Source organism: Palaemon carinicauda, chromosome 18 (assembly GCF_036898095.1).
Source record: "Palaemon carinicauda isolate YSFRI2023 chromosome 18, ASM3689809v2, whole genome shotgun sequence".
Classification (NCBI taxonomy): Eukaryota; Metazoa; Arthropoda; class Malacostraca; order Decapoda; family Palaemonidae; genus Palaemon; species Palaemon carinicauda.
Genome location: NC_090742.1, coordinates 34,721,950 through 34,729,449, shown reverse-complemented (window position 1 = coordinate 34,729,449; position 7,500 = coordinate 34,721,950). Strand labels below are relative to the sequence as shown.

Genomic DNA, 7,500 nt, shown 5'->3' with positions numbered 1-7,500 from the left:
GAATTTACCTTAAGGTACCAGAATTCTAACTCCTGGAGCGAGTATCCCTCGTGAAAGGGATATCGCGACATATCAGAGGACGTATTCTAGACACGTCACATGGCAATCTACGACCTGAATAGAGATTCGTCTCGTTAGGAGGGAGATTGACGAGATACGAATTCGGGAAAGAAAAAGGGGAGCCGCTCCCAAGGCATCCCTATCCCCCGATTCGTATGCGTGCCTGGCGCCAATCCTGGCGCCATCTGTATTCCTTGTAGCGTACACGAGGTGCTACAGATACTGTATGTAGGGAGGGGTCCTACAGTCCTTTCTTAGAAAGGCAAGGGCGGGTCCATCAGGACGACATGGCTATCTCACCCAAAAATAGATTTTTCGCTTCGCTCAAAATCCGTTTTTTGGGCTCAAGCCATGTCGTCCTGATGGAAGTGTACCAGAGCATTACTGTATCTGTGGATTCTCAGAACGTGCCGTACTCCCCGGAGATATTTATTCCCGGTCGACTAGACCTAGAGACCTAAGATGTTACCGTTATACATCTTTTCAACTAACTATAAACTATGTTAGAGCTTCCTGCCCCCTACAGGGAAGAGTCCTACTAGACTCTGGAAAGTCTCGAAGAGTACATATATCTATGTATGAATCTCAGGCAAGCTAATATAGTGGCCTCGCCCTATATTAAGTAAAGCATAGTTTGTATAGAACTACTGCGTCAATATATTGACCAGTCATCCGCACAATACTTGTATTGGACAAAGGTTTATATCCGCATAGGAAGAAACTAATAAAACCGCCCTCGTCCCTTTATGGGACGGAGTCCTCCCATTAGGGGACTTACATAAACCAATGCAACATAGCTTGCAAAACAGAACAATTCTATCAGAATTATCCCAGATAAGATACATAGAATTAAATGCTCAATTATACCAATAAATTGACACAGGTGAAAGAGACGCAAGGTTCTCAAGAACAAGTTTATTGACAGATAATAAACAGACAGGTTAACAACAAATATATATATTTATATAAAAGGGGATAACCCAAAACTTTAAGCATAAGTATGATAGTAAACAGAACTTGTTTATCTGAAAGAAAAACCATTAAACACCACTTTAATGAGATACCAAGGTATCAAGTCATAAAAAATCTGTATTACAAATCAATCACATTAGCGTTAGAAACGCTTGGCACACATGTCTGAACTTATGCGAGGTTCACCTTTGAAGGAAGGAACAGTCTATATGGGCACTTGGTGCCCTCATTTTAGTTTGTAGTACAGTATGTACCTACACACTCACCCTGGACTTAATCGTCCCAATTAAGACCACTGTTCCTCGCAGAGTTAAACAGTAGGGTTAACTACACGACCCACTGCTACCACAGATCTCTTAAGTTCCTCTACTTGCTTCGCATAGTGGCGAAAGAACACCCTGGAAGATTTCCAGCCCGTGTATGACCGGAGATGTTCAAAATCCATACAATTAAAGAAATTTAGGGATGAGGCAACTTTCCTCGGATCGTGACCTGCGGGTGTACTGTCAGGATCCGCTCTGCGAATAAAATATGTCATTTTCGCTCTGAGTTGATTCAGAGATAAATTTGAGCCTGATGTTTCTCCCCTGAATAGTTGACTACCCTTGAAGTCTGAAGTTCTACGAAGATAGACCTTTAGGCATTCTACTGGACATAGAGATGCATCTTCTTTCAGAGGGCAGATTCTCCAGGGACCCCACCTGTTGGTGGGTAACTCATTCTTGGCGAGAAACGTAGGATCCGGAAACAGGTTCAGTTCCCCCCCATCCAGGAACTGAACACGACCTGCCTCTCTCGAGAGGGCTACGATCTCACTAACCCTGGCCCCGGACGCGAGTGCAAATAGGAAAATAACTTTTTGCGTTAAATCCTTTAACGCACATTCTTCATTGCTCAACAGGGAGGCGAAATGAAGAACTTTGTCTAAAGACCATGAAATGGGCTTTGGAGGTGCTGAAGGTCTGAGCCTAGCGCAGGCTTTCGGAACTTTATTAAAGATCTCGTTACCTAGGTCGATCTGGAAGGCAAATAAAATGGGTCTCATCAAAGCCGATTTACATACTGAAATCGTGTTAGCTGCCAATCCTTGGCCATGGAGGTGGATGAAGAAAGATAAGCAGAAGTCTGTTGAGATCTCCTGCGGATTCTTTGCCTTTACAAAGGCCACCCACTTTCTCCAAGATGACTCATATTGCCTTCTAGTCGATTTGCACTTGTATTCCTCTAGGAAGTCTATGCTAGCTCTCGAAATCCCGAAACGCTTTCTCACCGCTAGGGCGAGAAAATCATGAGCTGCAGGGTCTGGGTTTTCTGTAATGAAGCGCAGACAGTCGACTTCTGGACTCGCTGGGTCAGAACTGGATGTGGTAGCGGCACGAACTTCATCTGTAGTTCCAACGCCAAGGGGAACCACATACTGTTCGCCCACTTGTGGGCCACTATTGCCGCTACCCCCCCTTGAAGGATCTCAGTTTGTTGAGGACCCTCAACAGAAGGTTGTGAGGAGGGAACAGATAAATCCTGGACCACCTGTTCCAGTCGAGGGACATTGCGTCCACTGCTTCCGCTAAGGGGTCCTCGTACGGGGACACGTACAGGGGCAACTTCTTGTTGTCTTTCGTCGCAAAGAGGTCTATTTGCAGTTCTGGGACTTGATTCAGAATGAAGGAAAATGATCCTGCGTCTAAGGACCATTCCGACTCTATCGGTGTGAACCTGGATAGAGCGTCCGCTGTCACATTGCGGACTCCTTGAAGGTGAACTGCCGACAGGTACCACTTCTTCTTTTCTGCCAATCGGAAAATGGCTAACATCACTTGGTTGAGAGGTGGTGACCTCGACCCTTGTCGATTCAAACATCTCACAACCACCTCGCTGTCTGTCACCAATCTTATGTGGATCGAGTGACGCGGGGAGACTTTCTTTAAGGTAAGGAGCACTGCCATAGCTTCTAGAAAGTTTATATGAAAGGTCCTGAATAGCTTGGACCAAGTCCCCTGGACTTTTTTCCGATGAGAGTGACCTCCCCATCCCTCCTTTGAGGCGTCTGAGTGAATCGTCATCGACAGGGGAGGTGGCTGAAGAAGAACCGACTTCTTTAGATGTCTGGCTTGGGACCAAGGTCTGAGAAGAGTACGTAGCCGAGGTGGCACTGGTCTTCTCAGGTCTCTTCGCGCGTTTGATGCATACCTTCTCCAAACTCCGGTTGCATCCTTTAGCTGTGCTCTTAGCACTGGGTCTGTCACTGAAGCAAACTGGAGAGAGCCTAGTACCCTCTCCTGTTCGCGTCTTGATATCCTTTTGGAATCTAGAAGTCTCTTGACAGAGCCCGCTATCTCCTTCCTTTTCTTCATTGGGATGGAGAAACTGTGTGACAAAAGGTCCCAGTGGATTCCCAGCCACTGGAACTTTTGGGATGGAGAAAGTCGAGACTTTTTCTTGTTGATCTTGAAGCCTAGGTACTCTAGGAACTGGATCACCTGACTGGAAGCTTGTAAGCATTCGGTCTCGGATGCTGCCCACACCAGCCAGTCGTCCAGGTAGGCTACTACCTGAATTCCCTTTAGGCGTAATTGTTTGAGAGCTGCGCTCGCAAGCTTCGTGAAAATCCTTGGGGCTATATTTAGCCCGAATGGCATGGCTCTGAAGGCGTACAGTTTCCGTTGTAGCCTGAACCCTAGGTAGGGGGAGAGTCGACGGCTGATTGGGATGTGCCAATAGGCGTCTGACAAGTCTATAGAGACTGAGTATGCCCTCTTGGGCAGTAAGGTCCTTATGTGTTGCAGTGTTAGCATCTTGAATTTGCAATTCACTATGAACTTGTTGAGTGGTGACAAGTCCAGAATGACTCTGAGCTTTTCCGAGTCTTTCTTGGGAACACAAAACAGCCTCCCTTGGAATTTGATGGACTTCACCTTTCGGATCACATTTTTCTCCAACAGTTCTTGAACGTACTCCTCCAAAATGGGGGTGGAGTGTTGGAAAAACCGAAGGCATGGGGGTGGAGTGCTGTACCAGCTCCAACCCAGTCCATTCTTGAGTAGGCTTTGGGCCCAGGGATCGAAGGTCCAGCGATCCCAAAATTTCATTAGTCTCCCTCCTACCGGTATCGTTTCACTTGGACTGCCGTCCTGAGGTCTTGCCTCCTTGACCACGACCACCTCTGAATCCCCTTCCCCTTGAGGGGCGCCTAGACGAGCCTCTGGCTGCTCCTCTAGGCTTTGCACGAAAGGAAGAAGACTGTCCTTCGAACGTTGGGGTGAATGTGGTTGACTGACCTGGCACAGCCTGGGGTACCCACTGAAAAGTAGTCGGGGTTTGTGCCACCATCTGGGGCACTGGAGGCAAAGGCAATTGCAGTTGCTGTTGCTGTCTATAAGGCTTGGCTGGCCGAGATGGTAGCCTAGTCCTCATATTCTTCCTCTTTGGTTGAGGACCCTCATCCGGGGAAGATTTTCTTTTGATAGCCAGGCCCCACTTCTGGAGAAGGTTTCTATTCTCCACGGCGGCCTTATCAACAACCTCTTTGACCACATCGGTAGGGAAAAGGTCTTTTCCCCAAATGTTGGAGGATATTAACTTCCTTGGCTCGTGTCTCACCGAAGCCCCGGTGAACACGAACTCCCTGCAAGCTCTCCTTGCCTTGACGAAGCCATAAAGGTCCTTCGTCACTGTGGCTAGGTGAGACTTAGCCACAACCATGAACATTTCATGGACCTTAGGGTCACTTGCCATCGTCTCAAGAGTAGTCTGATGAGACATTGAGGCAGCCAGTCTTTCTTTTGTCTCGAACTCTCTTCGTAAAAGAAATTCGGACAACTTGGGGAGGTCCTCGCCGAATTGCCGTCCGGCAATATCAGCCTCCAACTTTCCCACTGAGAATGTCAGATGGACATCCTTCCAGTCCTTGTGGTCCATAGGCAGAGCCAGCGACAAGGGTTTACACTCCTCCAGGGAGGGGCAAGGCTTGCCGGCCTCGATTGCCTTTAGGACAGCCGCAAACCCTTTTTGTAAAAAGGGGAAGGCTCTATCAGAAGAGGACACAAAAGAAGGGAGCTTCTTGCTCAATGCTGCTACCTTCGAATTCGAGAAGCCCCTCTCTTTCATCGAGGATGAAAGTAGGGCTTGAGCCTTAGCATGGTCCATAATAATGACCTCTTTCGGCTCTGTCTCCTCCCTTGAAGCTGGTTCTTTTCTCAGCCGGACATAGCAGTCCGGATATGATGCCTTGCTGGGCCAGAATTCTACTTCCTCTAGGAGAACTGAACCCAGCTTATCCGAAATGACGATCTTACCAGTCGTCATTGGCATGTGCTCAGCATACCTCCATGGGTTAGCATCTGAGCATATGGGAAGGTCTTTCACATTGAGCTTTTTCCGGGGCCCATGTGATTCTGCTAGGGACTGCATACGCAGTTCCATTGCAGCCGCCTTCTCCTGATTCTCCTTCTGCATTTGTTGGATCATTCCAACAATCGAAGAGAGGGCCTGTCCCAGTTCTACTGGGAGACCAGCGGATGTTGAGGGGATGGGCTCCGGCATCTGAACCGGAGTAGCCGACACCTCGTCGACCCCATCCTCTGCGACATCCGGGGTTTGAACTTGATCCTGACCTTCTGCCAGGAGGTCTTCTTCCAAACCTTCGTCCACATCAGACATCCTGTCACACAACTGGATGTCTTGCATCGCATCTGCGACTTCCTCGTCCACCTGGACTAGGTCTTGGGGGATCTCCTCTTGAGGCTGGGGAATCACTGCTTCAGCTGATGCCTGGGGAAAAAGATACGCCCTCATCTTCTCACTAGGAAGATAAGGGCCAGAGGTGTTCTTCTTGAAGCCCCTTACCCAAGTACGGAGCTTTTCCCTAGCTATATCCCTTGATTCCGTCGTTCTAGGGGAATCAAAAGCCTCAGTAATCAGGTTAGTGCATACAGTACATACCTGAGGGTCCCAATACTGGAGATCATCCTTGGAGACAGCGCATGCTGCGTGTCTCCTACAACACTCATGTCCGCAGAGGTTCCTGCTACGGACATTGCAGAAAACATTTCCGCACTTCGGAGGGTCCTCCTGTAAAGAGAAAAAATTTCCATGAGTATCAAGTGAACTATGTATCACTGGATATGCATAGTATAGCATAACAATTCATAAAGGAAAGACACACACTTGTGTTTCCCTCACAACCCATTGTTGCAGCTTTCCAGATAATAAAATCAAAATTGGTTTATCTCTACTAGAGTAACCAATGCAAGGTTTCCAGAGGAAACAGGTGGAGCTCACACCTAGGCAATGATTTTAAAATCCTGGATAATAGACGGGGAAGACTCTGCTTCCTGTCTGAGGGCAACAGCAAAGGACTGTGCAAGAAAACACAATAGTGTTAGAAGATACAGTGCTGTACCTAAACTTTTACTATAGTTTTCTTCTTACTGTATATGCTATACAGAAGAATACTAGTACAGTATAGGAGGATGTGTGCCGGCCTGCCTTTGCCGGCCGGCACACACCACAATTAGCTTTAAAGTATACTACTTAACAGCTATAGGGCGGCAGCCTTCTGGTTCAAATGCCTGTGCCGGCGGCAGTAGCTGCCGGCCAGCAACAGCCAGTGTTGGCCGGCAATGACTGCCGGCCAGTAACTACACAAGGTAGTACCTAGCTGCCGGCCACACTCTTGGTGGCCGGCAGACAAGGACTGACATAAGCCGGCCGGCAAAGGTCCAAGACCGAAGCCAGCCGGCAGCAAAAGAACCAGAAGACTACCCCTGCCCGGCTGCCGGCCTCACAGGCCGGCAGCCGGCCTCATAGGCCGGCTGCCGGGACAGGTACAGCACTAGAAGAAAATAGAATGGATGCCGGGATAAGAGTGTACACAACCCCCCAAGCCCGGCAACCGAAAGAGTGCATATAAGGAAGGGGAGAAACTTAATTCAGGCTTCCTTGACCAATGCCGTCCGGCTCTGTCGGCAGGCATGGATGAGGGACCAAGAGAGGTCCGGGCAGCACTCGAAAACATAAGACCCTTGCCGGCCAGCATCTCAGCCGGCCGGCAATGGCCTTAGTCAATTCCACATCCCAACCTATACTAGGTCCAGAAGTAGAATGACGTACAGTACAGTAATACCCCTGCCGGCCAGCTCTGCCGGCCGGCAGGGTACAGTACAGTAATGGCAAGGCCATTACGGAGATAGAGGGGGAAGGGACAAAAGGGTCCTGCCAACCTTGCTTTAGTGACAGATCACCCGCAGCCAAGAACTCTGTCTTAGCCTAAGGGAGATCTAAGGGAAAGGGCCAGCAATACTTGCCAGCTTCCAAAGCACCAAAGCAAGGAAGGCGTTGCTATTCCCAAGGGAAGATTTTATCCTCCCCAAGAACAGCAACAGGACTTTAGTCTGGTCGATCACAAAAGGAGGAATCATACTACAGAAACCTTCGATAGTGACCTAAGGGAGCTAAGCTCCCTTTATA

At 48.6% G+C, this 7,500-nt stretch overlaps 1 protein-coding gene across 1 annotated transcript in view; it reads left to right on the top strand.

The window, feature by feature from the left end:
• Positions 1-7,500, top strand: part of LOC137657765 (uncharacterized) — a 611,991-nt gene that overhangs the window by 121,136 nt on the left and 483,355 nt on the right. The gene's annotated exons all lie outside the window — the stretch shown is intronic.